This window comes from Macaca nemestrina, chromosome 20, assembly GCF_043159975.1.
Source record: "Macaca nemestrina isolate mMacNem1 chromosome 20, mMacNem.hap1, whole genome shotgun sequence".
In the NCBI taxonomy this organism is placed as follows: Eukaryota; Metazoa; Chordata; class Mammalia; order Primates; family Cercopithecidae; genus Macaca; species Macaca nemestrina.
In genome coordinates this window covers 41,374,835-41,392,875 of record NC_092144.1, presented here as the reverse complement: position 1 = coordinate 41,392,875, position 18,041 = coordinate 41,374,835, and the positions used below count along the sequence as shown (strand labels likewise).

The 18,041-nt window shown below is 46.0% G+C and overlaps 1 long non-coding RNA gene across 1 annotated transcript; it reads right to left on the bottom strand.

Moving 5' to 3' along the window:
* Positions 1-5,273: 5,273 nt before the first annotated feature.
* Positions 5,274-16,415, bottom strand: LOC139360558 (uncharacterized). Its single transcript, XR_011618034.1, has 2 exons — positions 14,080-16,415; positions 5,274-9,501 (listed from the first exon to the last, which is right to left on the bottom strand). It is a non-coding gene; the product is annotated as an uncharacterized lncRNA (long non-coding RNA).
* Positions 16,416-18,041: the final 1,626 nt, after the last annotated feature.

The window sequence follows — 18,041 nt, the reverse complement described above, 5'->3', positions numbered from 1 at the left end:
AGTACTTTGCTCACTTTTTAATTGGGCGTTTATTTTTTTTCTTGTTGAGTTATAAGAATTCTTTATGTATTCTGAATGCTAGATTCTTATTAGATATGTGCTTTGCAAATATTTTCTCCCATTCTGTAGGTTGTCTTTTTGTCTTTATCGATAACCTCCTTTGATACAAAAAGTTTTTAATTTCAATAAAGTCTAATTTATCTATTTTTCTTTCATTGCTCGTACTTTTGGTGTCCTATCTAAGAATCCATTGCCAAATCCAAGATTATGATTAACTTCTAGGTTTTCTTCTAAGTTTTATGGTTTTAGCTCTTACATTTAGGTTGCTCATCCATTTTGAGTTCATTTTTTGATAGAGCGTGAAGCAGTGATTTTTCTTTACTTATTTAAACATAGTGTTCTTTGATGCTTTGAATGTATTTCTGCATTCAAAGTCCAGAGTGCTCACCATTACACCATGAAAACATGAATGTATTTCTAATAGCTGCTTTGAACCCTGTCTACTAAATCCAAATCCAACATCTGGGCCCACTCAACATCAGTTTATATTGATTCTTTTTTTTCTCCCTGAGTAGAATTTATACTTTACCACTTCTTACAATTTTTTTGTTGAAAACTGTACATTTAAAATAATATTTTGTACAACTCTGAATTATAAATTTTCCCCTAAGCATTAAAAAAAAAGTAACTTGCCTGGACTTAATATATGAAATCTGTCTTCTAGGCATGTGTGGTTGATATATCTTTTTAGTTTCTTAAATTCTTATTTTTGTTTTTAGCCTGAATTCCTAAGAGTTGCCCCTGTGTCTGCATAGGTTAGTAGTCAGTCAGTCACTGGAAGATGCTCAGTGCTGCCATACTCTGTTGATTGATTTGTATATGGGTTGCAGCTTGTACCCCATGTCCAGGCAGTTTTCAAATGTGCCTTAAGATTTAGTTGTACTTTCTGCTGGGCTCTCCTGAGTATTCCCTGCACATGCTAGTGGCTCTCTAGGTAGCCCAAGATGTGTGGATAGCTTAGTTAGTTCTTCCAGGATAATTAAATTTCTGGTTATCCATTCACCCCATTCATCCCAACAGGGACAGCAACTTTACATTAGCAAGGCTGTGGGTTTTCCTCCTTAATCTGCTTCTGAGTTTGCAACTTTTACTGACAACACAACCAAGTACAGGTTTGCTCTTCACTCCAAAACAGACCAGCTCCCTTTGGCAGTGAAGATGCTGTTTTTCTAGCCAGCTTTGTCCTAAAAAAAATACCATGCCAACTTAGCTGGGGAAGAGAATGGAGCAGCCCTGGGCAAGAAGGTCACCAAATCCTACTGTTCTTACTCAAAATTCTTGCAGTTTTCATGAATAAATGCTTCCAATTTATTGTTTGCTTTGGGTCAATGTTATGGAAAAAGTTTGTGTCTCCCCAAAATTTATATGTTCAAACCCTAATCCATTGTGATGGTATTTGGATGTGGAGACTTTAGGAGGGGTGGAGCCCTCATTAATGGGATTAGAGCCCTTATAAATAGAGCCCAGAAAGCTCTCTCACTCTCTTTCTGCCATGTGAGGTCACAAAGAGAAGTTGGCAGTCTACACCCTGGAAAACAGCCTTCACCAGAACTTGACCTTGCTGGCACCCTGATCCTAGATTCCCAACTTCCAGAACTGATATAAATTTAGGTTGTTTGTAAGCCACTTAGTCTGTGTTACTTTGTTATAGCAGCCCAATGGACAGAGACAGTCAATTTCCAGAGCTCTTAGTGTTTGTTTTTGATAGTTTTGTCCAATTATTATTTGTTTTATGGGGAGAAAAGTTGCTGATCTCTTTTCTCCACCATGGCTGAAAATTCTGCTACCACAACAACTGTTTTTAAATTTGAGTTTTTCATTTTTACCTGGTTGAAGAGATCAAAGTTTTCTCTATGGCTATGCCCTTAGTTTTATATTTAGGATTTCTTCATCCCAAGATTACACTGTAATTAACAGAAATTTTGTATTATAGTGTAAGGGTTTAATTTTCCCTTCAAATGTTTGGTCATTTCAATTTATTTATTTCATTGTAATGAGGCAGGACTGTAGCTCACTTTTTCTTTTGTTGTTAGCTAGTTGTCCATACCAATCTTTTGAATAATTTATTTTCCTGTTGATTTGGAAAGCAACATTTTAAATGTTTGAGCGATATATTTTTTTACTTGACTTTTTATTCTGTTCCACTGATTAATTTTTTTATTGATACTTTCTTTTTTATTTTTTACTTTTATATTTATTGATTTGTTTGAGACGGAGTCTCAATCTGTTGCTGAGGCTGGAGTGCAGTGGTGCAATCTAGGCTCACTGCAACCTCTGCTTCCCAGGTTCAAGCAATTTTCATGCCTTGGCCTCCCGAGTAGCTGAGAATACAGGTATGTGCCACCACACCCTAATATGGCAAATTTTGTATTTTTAGTAGAGATGGGGTTTCACTAAGTTGGTCAGGCTGGTCTCAAACTCCTGACCTCAAGTGGCCTGCTCTCTTCCCAAATTGCTGAGATTACAGGCATGAGCTACTGAGCCTGGCCTTGTATTCACTCTTTCTTAGAAATGCCATATTGTTTTAATTATTGTACCTCAGAATGCCTTCTAATATAGGGTATGGCAAGATCCTTTCCCCTGCCCTTTCACATTTTGAACCATACAGTGGGCTCCCATTGTCCACACTGCAGAGTTAGTGTTTATTGATTCATTAATTCCTGCATCCCACAGATGTTTATCGAGCTTGTGCCCTGCATCAGGCAATGTGTTGCTTAGGGATTCCATGGTGAGCAACAAGGCCTAGTTTTTGCCTTGCTGAGATTTGCAGGTTGGCATGCAGACAGGAAAAAAAAGGTAAACAGACAAACTCATCAAATACCTGAAAATTCTAACAAGTAATGTGAGGCAAAGAATCAATATGGGACGTTTCTATTCCAGAAACTAATGTTTAAGTCAAAGTCTGTAGGATAGGTAGGAGCCATGTAGGAACCAAACATTGTTTTTGTTGTTTATTTTCCCCCAAATGTTTGTTCATTTGTCCCAAAGCCACTAATTACAGAATTTCTCCTTTTCCCATAGGGGTGGGAGGGAGCAGTCCACATGAGGGGAATAGCACATGCCCCAACCCTGACATGGAAAGGAGCCAGAGAACCTGAAATACAACCTGCATTCATTCACTTAGGCGAGTGTCCTGACCTGGCATGTGGGAGGGGTTGAGATGGTCAGGGAGGGGAGGGGAGCAGTGGGCAGATCACGCTGGCCTTGTAGACCATGGAGGGAAGTTAGGATTGCATCCTTAGGGCAGTGGGAAGCCCCTTCAGGGTGTCCCCAGGGCAGCAGTGCACATTATGTTTTAAGACGACTGTGCAGTGTGTGGTCTGGATAAAGGCTGAGTGCCTGCCGCAGTGAGTGAGAGTGGGGTGGAGTCCAGACTGAGGGAGGGGAGCCAAGGTGGGTGGCCAGATGATGGACAGACATGGGGCAGATGGAAAGGAGGGCAATTCTGTCCCCTTGCAGGTTCTGGCAACAGGCCTTTTCATTATGAACTGGAGAGGGGCAGAGAGGGAGTCCCTGCTTAGGCTCCTGTGGGTGAACAGAGCCCAACAAACTGCCTTTCTGTAGGCAGCATCTACCGTGAGATGGGAGCATCCTCGGTGAGTGCCTTGGGAGATGATTGGCCGTGTGGGATGCAGCGCACTTCTTTGGAAATCTAGTGGTGTGGATGGCGAGAGGGTGACACCCGGCCTCTTGCTAAGCAGCACGTACCAGGGCCGGGGAGGGCCGAGAGCACGGCAGAAAAGGCGATCGGTGCAAGAGCGAGACGTAAACAATTGACAGAATGTTATGGGCTGAACAGAAATGTCAGGGTATTAAAGTGGGTGTCTGAGAAAACAGAGAGTTGCTATCTGAGATGATGAATAAGCCAGTGCCAGTTGTCACAAATGTGTGAGGCGCCTCTGTGAGCAGAGAGGAGGCTGAGCTGCACTTTAGGGAGGCAGGCAGTGGGGGCCCTGCACTGGGCCAGGCCCTACTGCTATGGGGATGGAGCCAGACGCCCTCCCACAGTGCCCACTCTTCCGCGCCTGCCTGCCGCCCTTCCAGTTACATGCAGAGTGTATCTCCCTGACTGAAATGGAAGTTCCATCAGGACAATGTGTTATGTGGTCCTCAACATTCCTGCTCCCTGGTGTACACGCCCAACCTGACCCCCTCCCTGGGTGTGGGTGAGACCTGTGAATGTGGTGTGGTGCATGACAGAAGTGAAAGAATTTTTAAAAATTGTATTGATTTATTTATTTTGTATTTTAGATTCAGGGGTCCATGTGCAGGTTTGTTCCACAATCTATTGCATGATGCTGAAGTTTGAGCTTCTTTTGAACCCATCACCCAAATACTGAACATAGTACCTGATAGGAAGCTTTTCAATCCTTGTCCCCGTCTCTCCTCCCCCACTTTGGAGTCCCCAGTATCTCCAGTGCAAACCATGAGCTTCTCTTGCTCACTGCTGGGTGTCCAGCATCTTCACACAGTGTGCTTGGCACACTTCAGTTCCCAGATACCTCTCTGTGGCATTAAGCTGTTTTCCCTTTGGTCCTCATTTCTCTGCATTCAAACAGCTTGGCTTGTTCCTCATGATCTCAAAGAGAGAATCCTCCTCCACCGTAGCCATCATTTAACAGGAGGGGACAAAATTAAGTCTGACGGAAACAGAAAAATGGCACATACAGCATCAAGGCCAGAGAGCAGGTGGAATAGAATATTCTGGAGGGTGCCGAGTACCAGCCTTGATGCGGTCCCAGCACTGTCTGGAAGGCCACGAGGAAACCAACTCAAACCTCTTATTGTGGCTACTGTCAGATTAAATGATCCCTTTAACATAAGGATTCAGATTCTCTGAGGGTTAAATGTGTTTGTCGGCCGGGCGCGGTGGCTCAAGCCTGTAATCCCAGCACTTTGGGAGGCCGAGGCGGGTGGATCACGAGGTCAGGAGATCGAGACCATCCTGGCTAACATGGTGAAACCCCGTCTCTACTAAAAATACAAAAAACTAGCCGGGCGTGGTGGCGGGCGCCTGTAGTCCCAGCTACTCGGAGGCTGAGGCAGGAGAATGGCGTGAACCTGGGAGGCGGAGCTTGCAGTGAGCCGAGATCGCGCCACTGCACTCCAGCCCGGGCGACACAGCGCGAGACTCCGTCTCAAAAAAAAAAAAAAAAAAAAAAAAGTGTTTGTCAGCAATATTTAACACTACAAAGTTACAGGACAACCAATGGTTTAGCTAGTTACTTGGAATTTATTACAGAGGGATTTAATTTATACAAAAAGAAAAGAGATTTCTTTTCCAAGGGTGATGCAATATAACAGGTGAAATGGGACAGCACTGAAACATGTTTCGGAAAGCTTGTGATTGAAAATACTGAGGCCTTCTCCTGCTAACCTTGTCATTGCCTCACAGAGCTAAGAGTCCTCAATTGACAGCCATACCTTGTTTTATGCCAATGTTGTTGGATATTTCCATGTAAGCCAACATTTCAGACATTGAGTTAAATACACAAGTGATGCTTGGTATTTTTTTAGGACTAGATGTATCAGACAGGAAAACACAAATGCACATACCCAAGCACAGGGCATGTCCAGAACTCATTGTGAATATCTCAAGTAGGAAGAGATTTCATGTAGTCAATGTAATGCTTCCAAAACCATTTGAAAGTTTGGAGGAGTGAAGGTCAAGGAACTGGCTGAAGTCCTTAGACATGCCACTGGCTTTCAGAGACTCCAGACTTTGCTACAAGCCACCAGCAATGACTACAGTTGCCTCTAGCACATAGCTGGGAACTTTGCAGGCTGTAAACCAAGTTCATCCTGCAGAACCCACCACCGTGAATCTGCCACTGCTGTCCCAGGAAAAATGATACAACTCCTGCCCATTAAATACTGGGCAACTGTCTCCCTCATTGGCCCATTCCATGAGGTTCCAGAAAATGTAGTTTCCAGGTTTCTAGTCCCTGTGGTAGAGGGGAGAGTGGAGGAGAGGGGTAGTGCCTCAGAGTCACCAATGGACAGCATTGAGTCCAAAGAGCTGCTGGAACACGGCAAGGAGCCAGAGTGTGGCTTGCCACAGAGAATGCAGTTAACTCTAATAATTTTTAGGCTCATGGATGACAAAGTGCCCATTAATTCTTCTTATCTCCTAGGGAAATAGATGGCAGGAAAACCAATGTAAAGTCCATGGAGGCAGCGAGGAGACAAGTGCAAGGAGGGTATGTGATTCCTAATCAGTGCTGGTGCTGGAAGCAGAGCCCAGGTCTCCTCGATTCCGTCTTACTCTCTTTCTCTGTCCCTGTACGGCCATCCCTGTGAGGACAGTAGGAGAGAAAGTAGTAGCCACAGAATGTGAGAAGACATGATGGGGGGAAGAGAAAGTGGGGGTGGGAATGCAGATCTGAACAGAGACTGCAGCTATGTGGTCACTTTAATTTGCATAGCTCCATATGGCAATTGGAGAGTTCCAGAGAAATAAATTCTCCAGTGAACCAGGCTTGGGCAACCCTGGGAAGTTTTGGAGGAGAGATGTAGAGCTGTGCTTGCATGTGTGTGCTTGTGTGTGTGTGTGTGCATGGGTCTGTGCTTATGTGTGTGTGCATGTGTGTGTGTAGTGAAACAAGCAAGGTAAAATAAAGAGATCTCTGTACGCCATGGTGGCCATGGGCCATACTCCAGCCAATGAATACATCTGTGCCTGTGAATCAGCCTCTGGTGCTTTTTTCCTCCTGATTGAGATCCCGCCTGGCTCCTGAAGAAGTCAGGGAGGAATTCATTGTCTCAACCAAGTCCATGCAGCACAGTGCTGGCTCCTGCAGAGCACCTGGCTCCAACCTAACAAAAACCTTGGGGAAGGTGTGAAATAACTTAGCCTTTGAGACCAGAGTGGTTCAGCTATGGGCGCTGCCTTTCCCTTTGTCTAGATGAACAAGCTTGAGTTTCTGCTTTGTGTTCAGCGGCTGGGGGCAGGTGAGGTGCAAGGAGGCTCTCTGTGTTACCTGGAAGCATGGGTGGGTTCCACAGGGAAAGGCTGAAGTGAGGAGAAGAGGAACCCCCGGGGGCTTCCCCTTAAGGTCCAGATGGGTTTTCTGGATCTGTTTCATTGAGATGTCGTCTCTGGAGGAAAGTTGTGGTTATTGAGCACTGGGATGGGTGGGGACAAGTCACTTGTCACAAGCAGGGCAGAGGAGGGGACTTTGAAATTTGGAGGTCAAGTTCATGCCCCCCCGCACCATGTGAATTTGACTCAGGATGTAAAAGGTGGTAGGAGAGACAGTCAACCCATCGAGTCCCTCGTGGCCGCGAGCTCTTCCCTTGATGGTCAGGTGTTTCCCCATGGATAGGAAATGAGAAACAAACAGCTACTCCAAGTCGCTGTGGGGGAAAAGGAATCTTGAAGGCAGAGTCCACAGCCCACTGCAATTGTGAAGTTTCTCTATTATCTCGTGATTGATTTTTAAGTCATGCAAAATTTGTATTCTATTTATTGCTATCTATGTCTGATTTATGTAAAAGTTAATGTTTGAGCTTCATTATGACACACAAAGTGAACTGTAGGAAGACAGTTTTGCCCTGTGGCTTCATCCTGCGCCTCTCCCCTGGCTCCAGGTGCCACCCCTCCACCCTGCCTCCCATGGACGGGAGTCCTCTGGTTTGAAAGACTTTGTGGAAAGGATAGTGTTTTGAGAATGCTAGGATCCAAGCCTCTCTCAATCCTTCTGGAAAGGTTGCAGCAGACTGGTACTAAGGTTCAGGCTGTGATTTTTCAGGGCAACAGTTGTATTAGTCAGGGTTCTCCAGAGAATCAGAACCTATCAGATGAATGGGCAGATAGATAAGTGATAGATACAGATAGGTAGAGAATACGTAGAGAATAGGTAGAGAAATAGATGATAGATGACAGATATAGATGATAGATATAGATAGCAAGAGATGAATGATAGGTATAGATAAGTAGATAATAGATAAATAGATGATAGGTGGATGATAGATTAAATAGGTAAATAGAGAGCTGGATAGATAGATGAATGGATAGATGGATGGATAGATAGATAAATAGATGAACGGATGGATGGATGGATAGATGGATGGATGAATGGATGGATGGATATAGATAGATGGATAGATGAATGGATGGATGAATATAGATAGATGGATAGTTAGATGGATGGATAGATAGATGGATGGATGGCTGGATAGATAAATAGATAGATAGATAGATACTTGGATAGACAGATAGATTTCTTATAAGGAATTGACTCATGTGATTAAGGAGGCTGACAAGTCCGAAACCTACAGAATCGACATCTCAGTTTGAGTCTGAAGGCCAGCAGGCTGTTGTGAAACCACAAAGAGCTGATATTCCAGTTCGAAGGCTGGCAGGCAGGAAGGGTTCTCTCTTACTTGGGGGAGGTCAGCCTTTTGTTTTTAACTCTGGCCTTCAATGAATTGGATGAGGCCCCACCCACCCTGGGGAGGGTCATCTGCTTTACTCAGTCTACCTGTTTAAAAGCTGATCTGATCCAGAAACACCCCTGTGGACACACCCAGAATAATGTTTGACCAAATATCTGGGCACCCTAGGGCCCAGTCAAATTGGCACATAAAATTAACCATCACAGCAGTATTTAGAGCAGGAATTGTGTCACCAAGAATGTTCTTTGGATGGCCTTGGATTTTTCTTTGTCTGGGCACCAGAGCCCCAGACTTCTCATCTGAAAGATGAAGGTGGAGAGGTTTCATTAAATAAGGCATATTTCTAAAGCACCACTTGCCTGACCTAGTGAGTGGGAATAGGTGCTTAAGTACAAAAAGGAAGTACTTTTTGGTTTCTTCTGTGTCCAGGAAGATCAAGCCTGGCCTGTACCTTGATGTGAGTCAGGATCACAAGCCAGTGGCCAGTGCAGAGCCTGAAGGCAACTGCTCTGAATACTCTGAGGAATTTCTATTCTCAGCTCTAATAGCAAGCCACCCTACCCCGACCCTGACCAAGCCCTGAGCCCCATCTTCTTCCACCTCAGTTAACCCCAAATTGCTCTGGGGGCTCACCCTCCATTCACACTTCCATCTGCACCATTTGACTGTAGCCAGATCTATAGCAGCTATGGGGGTCAAAACACTGCTTGCTAGCTGAGCCTTATGAAGACAGGAAAGAACTGGGACTGGAGGCTCAGCCTGGCAGTCAGACTTAAGTAAGCAATCACCTAAGTAACGCAGCAATAAACAAAACATAATCGAACCGGGTTCCCCTTCCGCTTTCTTCCCTGCCTTCCCACCCCCTCTCTTTCTCCTTGTCCTCTCTCTCTGTTTTTCCTCTCTTCCTTGCTTTGTCTCCTTTTCTTTCCTGCGTGGGGAAAAGATGTTTCTTTCAACTCCAAGTGATAGAGTTTCAGCTACTCCGGGCTAGATTTCCAGTTGTTCCTCACACTTCACATAGCAGCTTGTTGGGAAATAAAACATCTTCCATTTAGATAAATAAGCAAAATAAAAAAAAATCAGAAAATTAATAACCAGAAAGATACACTCATTTTGCTATAGAATTTCTGAAACAAAACAAAACGCAGGCTCCATCACAGCCAGGTCTGTGGGTAGAAACTTGAAGCCCTGCTGGTGGGAGCTGCAGGGAGCTGGGAGGTCTACTGGGGCCAGCATGGCGGGGCGTGGGCTGATTCCTGGGGTCCCTTGCCTTACCAGCTCCCCATCAACAGCTCTGCCATTAGCCCCAGGGTGCAGTTCAGCAAGTGTGTGATACGGCTGGAGCTTTAGAGCCAGCCCCTGGGACCTCTGTGACCTAATTCCACCCTCCAGCCCTGCAGCCCCCATGAGATATAGTCCTCCTGTGGTTGCTCCTGCTTGGAGACTCCTGAGGCACTCTGCTACATGCACATCCCCCCGCCCCTGCCCACTGTTTCTGGAGTTGTTTCCCATGCCTGTCTCCTGTCTGGGGTGCCTCTGTAACATTCATGAGTGTTTGCCATGTACCCGGGTCTATGGACAGCAATTTATGCTTATTGATTCATTGAACTTCACAACACCCCTATGAGGTAGACACTATTATTATTATTATCCCCACTTTACAGATGAGGACAATGAGGTAGAGAAGGCATCCAGCACCCACAGGTAAGGGCAGACCTGAGCTTCAAACATGAGCATTTGGGCTCTGGCTAGAGGTGGCCATCTACTGGGTTAGGATCAGAGGCTTCATGTAAGTTTAAATATTAATAATCATTTTAAAACAGGGGACTATCAAAATACTGAGGCATTATTGAGATGATTGCCTTTTCAAAAATGGACCTTTTTTTTTTTTAAAAGAGGAGAGAGTCTGGCTCTGTTGCCCAAGCTGGAGTGCAGTGGTGCAGTCATAGCTCACTGCAGCCTCAAACTCCTGGGCTCAAGCAATCCTCCTGCTTCAGCCTCCCACCAAGTAGCTGGTACTACAGGCATGCACCGTCATGTTTGGCTAATTTAAGAAACATTTTTATGTAGCAATGGTGTCTCGCTATGTTGCCCAGGCTGGTCTTCAACTCCTGGCCTCAAGCAATCCTCCTGCCTTGGCCTCCTGAATCACTGAGATTACAGGCCTGAGCCACTTCACTCAGCTCCAAAAAATGGACATTTTTAATGCGTAAAACTGCCATGCATGAATGGTGCCAGTCACAGGACAATAACAGGGTTTATGGGATTAATGTGACTCCATGGTGCATGCGCTCCCAGGGGCGTGGTCCAGGGATATCCTTGAGTTAGTGGTTGCTTGATGAACACTTTTGCCTTCCAGGGCTGTCTGTGTGCCTCCACAACTCTATGTCCTCCTAGGGAGGAAGCCAGGGAACTTCCAACTTGTAGTTCCCGCTCCTGCCACCACCACTGTCCCCAGTGCCCAGCTTGTCCTGAGCTGCAGTCACACAGTTCAGCGATCTACTCCGTGAACACACCACTGTCCTTTCCTGCCCTCTCACCTTCCTTATGTGGATCTCTCTCTCCCACCCCTTTCTTCTTGCTTTTCCTCTTTCCCCCATTACCATCTGTGTCCGATGATGCCCTCCCCTCCCCCAGAGGAGCTGAAATTCTAACCCCTCACCTGACTCCGCCCTGGAGTGCCGCCCCAGGTGATCTTTTCCTCCGGTGACCTGCCCTGTGTTGTGGTGCTGCTCACTCCGGCAGAGTCATCACCTCCAGGCTTGTCTTCCACGCCCACGCTGTGTACAGTGCCTGCCAGAGGGTCTCACACACGGGGTGGGGTGATCAGACTAGCCCACTGCCGGAGTGCATGACTTGGGGAGAGCCCTTAGACCCGTACAGTGGGGACTTACCAGTCAGCAAAAGCCCTCAGAGTTGAGTCCCTGTGCTCAGCCCTGGCTGGGGGCCTTTGGGCACCCCCATCCTCAGAGGGGAAGGTATGACACAGGCATAAATACATCAGTCCCTCTGCTGGAAGAACACCATGCATGTTTGTGAGGAGGAGAAAGCCAAACCACAGGCATCCAGAGTACAAGGGTCACATCTGGCAGGGCAGGGAGAGGTTCCAGAAGGCCTGAGAGCTGGCGGTTGGAGGACAGGACTCTGTGTCTTCCTCGGCTCAAATGCTCAGCATGAGTTTCTTGCAAATATGTGGCTGCAGGTGGCCTTTCCTTTGGGGAGCAGCAAAGGAGGGAATATGCATGCTTTCTCTCCCTACATGAGGATTCCTGCAGGGCCATGAGTGGGCCTGCGGGATGTGGCCATTCCCAGCTTTGCAGAAGGGCTGTCGGGGTGTCCAGTGCAACTGGAGCTGGAAGCATGAAAGCCTCTGTAGGTGGAGAGATGGTGAGGGCATTGCGTGTTGAGAGCATAGGGTTCAGACTGGTGGGTGGAAGGATCTCAGTAATTCTGAGCTGAGGAACCAGAGGGATGAATTGCCTGTGACTGAGATAAGGAAGACTGAGAGATGAGAAAGACTGTGGAAGAAGGTGTGGAGGAGGAAGGTGGCAGGAGTTAAGCTTTACAGATTCAAATGTGCAATGCTCATTACTTTGGTAAGAAGTGGGATAGGAATCTGCAGTCCAAAGGAATGGTCCTGAGTCAAGATCCGGCCAAGGTGCCCTCAGCATGTAGGCTGACTACCCTGCAGAGGCAGATTAGTTATGTACAATCTGCACATGGGGAGAGCAAGCCCCAGAGAGGGTATGCAAGTCACAGTGATGAGGGCTCTCACAGCTAGCGAGCAGTGATGTCAGGATTCAAACCAGGGGCTGGGTGACTCCTAATCTGGTGCCCTTAACCTCTGGACTGCCTGTGTGGCAAGGCTGTACTACTGCCCTTTGGAACAGGCCAAACCACTCCCCTCCTGGAGACCTCAGCATGCATTCACAGCTTTAGCTGTATTGAGGTGCTCCCTGGAAACAATAAGAACAAGATAGCCATACATTAGGCAAGGATTCCATTGTGTACAACAGTGGTTCTGCAAGTGCCACCCCAGGACAGTGGCTCAGCATCCCTTGGAAAGTGTAAGAAATGCAAATTCCTGGGTTTCACATCGAACCAACTGAATGAGAGACTCTGGGGGTGAGGTTTTAACAAGACCTCCAGGTGAGAATTTGAAAACCTTCTCCAGGGGCCCCAGTAGCTCTGCTCCCAGGCAGGTACAGGTGGGAGAGCCTTGCTCAGCTGGGGCTGTGCAGCCTGGTGGCTATGGGGACTGCCACTGAGAACAGCCCTGCAAGCAGCCGTAGTCAATGCAAGAGCTGTCGGAGGGTCAACAACACTGCACTGAGCAGGTGTAGTGCTCAATGTCCTTCTCTCTGGTCAGTGGTGGGTGTGGGAAATAGTAGCCCCAGAAAACAGGACGTTCCCTGACTTGTCCCTTTTTCCCTCCCATCACATAGACCCCAAATCAAGGCAAGGAAGTAGGCTTGATTGTGATGGTCAGATGGGTGATTCTTCCAACCAAGGAAGAAAATATGGATATAATATCACTTGGGGTGTTGCAGATACTTAATCTTGCACGGGGAGAGAGAGAAGTCCTAAATTCAAATGCCTCCAGACTCCAGGCACCAAAAGCGTTGAGTGAAGTGGAGCATGTCTCAGAAGCACACATTTCTTTTGGTTTAGAACTTCTCACTTTCTTAAAAAAAATAAATGTTTTATTTTGGAGTAATTTTAGATTTACAGAGAAGTTGCAAAGAGAATACAGAATGTTCCAATGTACCTCTCACTGAGTTCCCCTAACATTAGCAACTTCTATTCCCGGGGTACATTTGTCAAAACTAAGAAACAACATTGTTCTATTATGATTATTACTGAACTCCAGATTTCATTTGGGTTTCACCATTTTCCCACTCATGCCCCTTTTCTGTCCCAGGATCCAGTCCGAGGAGTTCCTCATGGTTCCCATGACTTTCATAATATCCATGTGTACCGGCAGGTAGGTAGAATGTCCTTCCCACTTCTGATAGAAGTAGGAGGTAGGCCTGCAAAAATCCTGGGATTTTTGTTTTCATAAGACAGTGTGTTTTCCTGTTGCATTTCCTAATTTTAGATGTTGGTTACTAGTTTATAAATGGTGGTTAATACCAGGCAGTGCCTCATGACTCTAGAAGATGCCACTTAAAGTCTATAGAAATGCTGCCTTGTGCTGGGCGTGGTGGCTCATGCCTGTAATCGCAGCACTTTGGGAGGCCGAGGTGGGCAGATCACCTGAGGTCAGGAGTTCTAGACCAGCCTGGCCAACATGGTGAAACCCCATCTCTACTAAAATACAAAACTATTAGCCAGGTGTGGTGGCGGGCAGCTGTAGTCCCAGCTGTACTGTACCTGTACTCGGGAGGCTGAGGCAGGATAATAGCTTGAACCCGGGAGGTGGAGGTTGCAGTGAGTTGAGATCATGCCACTGCACTCCAGCCTGGGCAACAAGAGAGAAACTCCGACACACACACACACACGCACACACACACACACACAAACACAAAGAAATGCTGCCTTGTTAAAGTTGGGCACAGTGGTCATAGAAGGCTCTATAACAACAATGAATGAAACATTTAAAAAAACACGTGTACTCTATACCTGTCAGATGAAATACATCCACGAGCCCTACTCAGCCATGTAACTTTGGCCGTATGGCTCAGAGGGGGAGGACATTCACTGGACATCCTGGACAACTTTGGAAGAAGCAACATTGCAGTTTCTGTGTATTTCTCCCTCGGTTCTGGCACTCTTCACTGTTTAATCCCATCGTTTAATCAGTAACCATTTTCCTGGCTTTATCTGACCCTGGTAGCTTTAATCAGGAATCTTCTGCTAAGATTCTTTTCCGCAGTATGGACTGAGCAGGTGAGCGTCTGCCAGGTTTATAATGAATTTCAATCCCAAAGGGCAGGAGGCTACTTGGAAAACAATCCTGTCTGTAACTGGCCTAAGAAAGACTGACTTTTAGAAAATACCAGTGGAGCGTTAGTGACATGTTTAAGAGCAGCCGGTATGCGAGGTCGAATCTGCCCTCAGCAGCAAGAGTTGAAATTGACATTCCCTGAACACCACCCACATGCCAACCCCTGGGAGGAGGGCATCATGGATGCTGCCTTGGCAGATCTGCACTTCAGCCATTGCCGTCCTCTCCCTCTTACGGATCAGGACTCAGTGGCACAGGGAGATTAAGTCACCTGCTCAAGATCATATAGCCATCGAGCATTGGACCAAAGATTTGTTCTTGGCCGTCTGGGTTAGGACCTAGCCTGATAGCCTCCATGCTATGCTGAGGGCCTCTGCCACCCTAATGAGAAATGATGGGTCGGCAAAGGGGAACATGTGTGGTCTGCAAGGAGGTGGCATGTGAATGGGCTCTTGGGGAAGATGTAACAGGATGCGTGGGTCACTGGCCAGGGTATACCCAGGTTTAACTGCCTGAGCCCCTTCCACAGAAGGGCAGGTGCAGGCCTTGGAGTGTGAATCTCTACCTCCAGCGTTAGCCATATTATTCAGAGTACAGAGAAAACAGCAAGACTTAGTGTTTCCATGAACAACCAACTTCTAGAGCAAGCTTGTCCAGCCCGAGGCCTGCAGGCCACATGGCCACATGCAGCCTAACATAAATCCGTAAAGTTTCTTAAAACATTACGAGATTGTTTTGTGATTTTTTTTTTTTTTTAGCTCATCAGCTATCGTTAGTGTTAGTGTCTTTTATGTATGGCTCAAGACAATTTTTCTTCTTCCCATGTGGCCCATGAAGCCAAAAGTTTGGACACCCTTGTAGAGGTCTCTTGATTGATGGTTTTTGCGTTTCCCACAGCAAATTCACGGGGCTAAAGCTGAGATGAGACTTTGCTACTTGCAGAGTTGTCAGATGACACATCTCAGCAGAGCTCTGGGGCCATTTGAAAACCTTCCACTGCTCCTCTCAGCTGCTCCTGAGATGGAAGGTGCTCCATGCACTGTTTTGTCTGATGCCCAAAGAGTGGCTTTTTGTTTGTTGCATGGTGCTCTGTGTGGCTTGGAGATACTTCACATTTGAAGCCACATTTCCAGCCCTCATGGCATGCTGTAGAAATGTTACAGTTGTTTTTCCCCTTATCTACATAAACAACATAACTTTGTCAGAAAATTGAAAATGTGCACTTTGTCCCATCAGCTAAAACGGGCTGTCAGATAAGGCTTTTTTTTCTCCATTGCATCCGATGAATGATGTAAATGGTTTTTGGCTTTGGAGTTTTTTTGCAAGGCACTAGAGTAAATGATCAGAGTAGTAACATTTTTAACCTTATCTATCATACTGAAACATTTTTTCTGCCTCCAATAAAACACGTCAGAGTCGATTAAGGACATTTTTCAATGAGGTATAATTCACAGATTTTAGTAGCGAATCCAAGAGCACTGAAGTATTAAAGAGGCTGTGAATACTTAATTAAGGCTATGTTACCATCCTACCTTTGCCTGAATTCACTTAACGCTTTGGAGCTCTGCTCTGAAAACGCGCGATTTGTCTGATGGCGGGGTCGGAGGAGTAGCAGGTAGGATGGCCGGGGATGTGTCACATTGTATCTGGTGACAGGGCCGTGAAAGATACGGCGGCTCAGTACGTTTGGCGGTGCTTATCTGGTACATGAGTGCACATTACTTCCCAAAGACCGGGATCACTTTGGACAGTATCATTAAATGCTACGTCATTACCTGTTATAGAGCAGTGCTTTAGCTTCAAGGGCCTCTTGGGAAACATGGAACAGTCGGAAGAATGATGGGCAAAGATGGAGCCGGCATTAAATTTTCAATGGAAGCAGTATTGGCTTTGACTTTTCAGAAGCCTTATCTGTTAGATGGTGTTTGTCACTGGGCCGCGGAGCTGTGGATGTTCGTCAGTTGGCAGTTGCAGGCAGTTGAACGATATGGACAGGTGAAGGCTCCGTGGGGACTGGCCCAGCTCGCGGAGAGCTGGAGGGGGTAAATTGAAGGTTTATTTATCCCATTCGCTGTCAAGGTCAGCTTGCTAGAGAGCTGTCCTATGGATGCTTACAAATGCCAAAATCCTGGCAAATTGTCGAAAAGAGCCTCCAAATCACTGACCTTTGTACAGCTCCCATCAACGTGCCTGTGTCTCTGAACGGGGTCCTTAGAGAGAGTTAAATGGTTGGTAAAATGAGGCTTATGCCGTTGCTGTAATGTCAACGGAGCTGCTATGTATTTTTTATTTTTGTGTTTTCAGCAACAAGGATGAAGTTAAAGATATGACTGATGAAAGAAGGAGTTTGGAGTGGGGTAGGGGGAGCTGAGCAAAATAATTATGCTGGTGTGGGTTTTGGCAAACGAGTTGGTCTGAATTTCTACATTTGAGCGTATTTCCAGCCTGGAGTCGGAGGCATCTCTGTGTCTCCATTGTTATGCTCCTTGTCGGAAAGGGGCATTTCATAGTTCTTTTTGTCATCCCTCCTCCCTACTCAGGGTGCCTGATGCAGCCACAGGCTCTCCTGGGGCTGGCTGTTCTGAGTGATGTGTTCTCTTGCTGTGACTTCTTGTCTGACTTTGCCATGACAGCTGATTTAAGGAGGCATGACAGAGCCAGCCATATTGTCTTCTGTTCCTTTTGTTGACGGCGAGCAACACTGCAGTACAGTTAACCAAATGTAGAGGGCATTATCCAGAAATTGAGGAATAACCATGATGTGGAATATTATGCATCCATTAAAAAGAATGCACTAGGGCTCTACCTGTTGACCTGGAAAGATAGCTACAGGATTCCAAGAGAGAATGTGTGAATACTGTGATCAGATTTTACAAAAAAAAATAAAAATAAAATAAAGCCACCTTCTTCCCGAGGTTTCCAGATAAAATATAAGACACTCAATACATTTGAATTTCAGATAATCAAGAAATAATCTAGAAATGACTTAAAAGCTATGTGTCATTTATCTGAAATTCAAACATAACTGGATGTCCTGTGTTTTTATTTGCAAAATCTGTCAACTCTCTCCCCTCCCCTCAGACAGGTAATGTGTATGAACATGATGTATATGTGTGTCTATATGTATGCATACAGGTATGAGTAAATATGTGTATTTGTATGTGGTTATATAGTCATGGAGTAAATAAAGAAGGATGAATCCTGGATAAGTAACATGGATTTTCTGGAAGAGATTGCATAGGGGTTGATATGAGAGCGTGTGGTGGAGGAAGCAGGTGGAAGGGAGGAACGGGTGAGGGAAACAGAAAAGGCAAAACGGAAAGCCCATAGGTGGTATGTCATTCATCCTCTTGTTCACTCTCCAAAGGATTGTCTAGATTTCCTTTCTCAGGGCCTGGGGCAGGCACCTAGGATTCTGAGGAGGTGGCCAGGGCCCCTGGCCCTTAGGAGTTCAGCTGATAGGAAAGCAGGCCATCCCATCACCATGTGCTTGGATTCTGTGGAGCTTATAGGAAGGGGCTGGAGAGTCAGCAGTTTATCTTGCATTGCTGATTTAGAAGAGAAGTGCTGGGATCATGCCTGTAATCCCAGCACTTTGGGAGGCCAAGGCAGGTGGATCACCTGAGGTCAGGAGTTA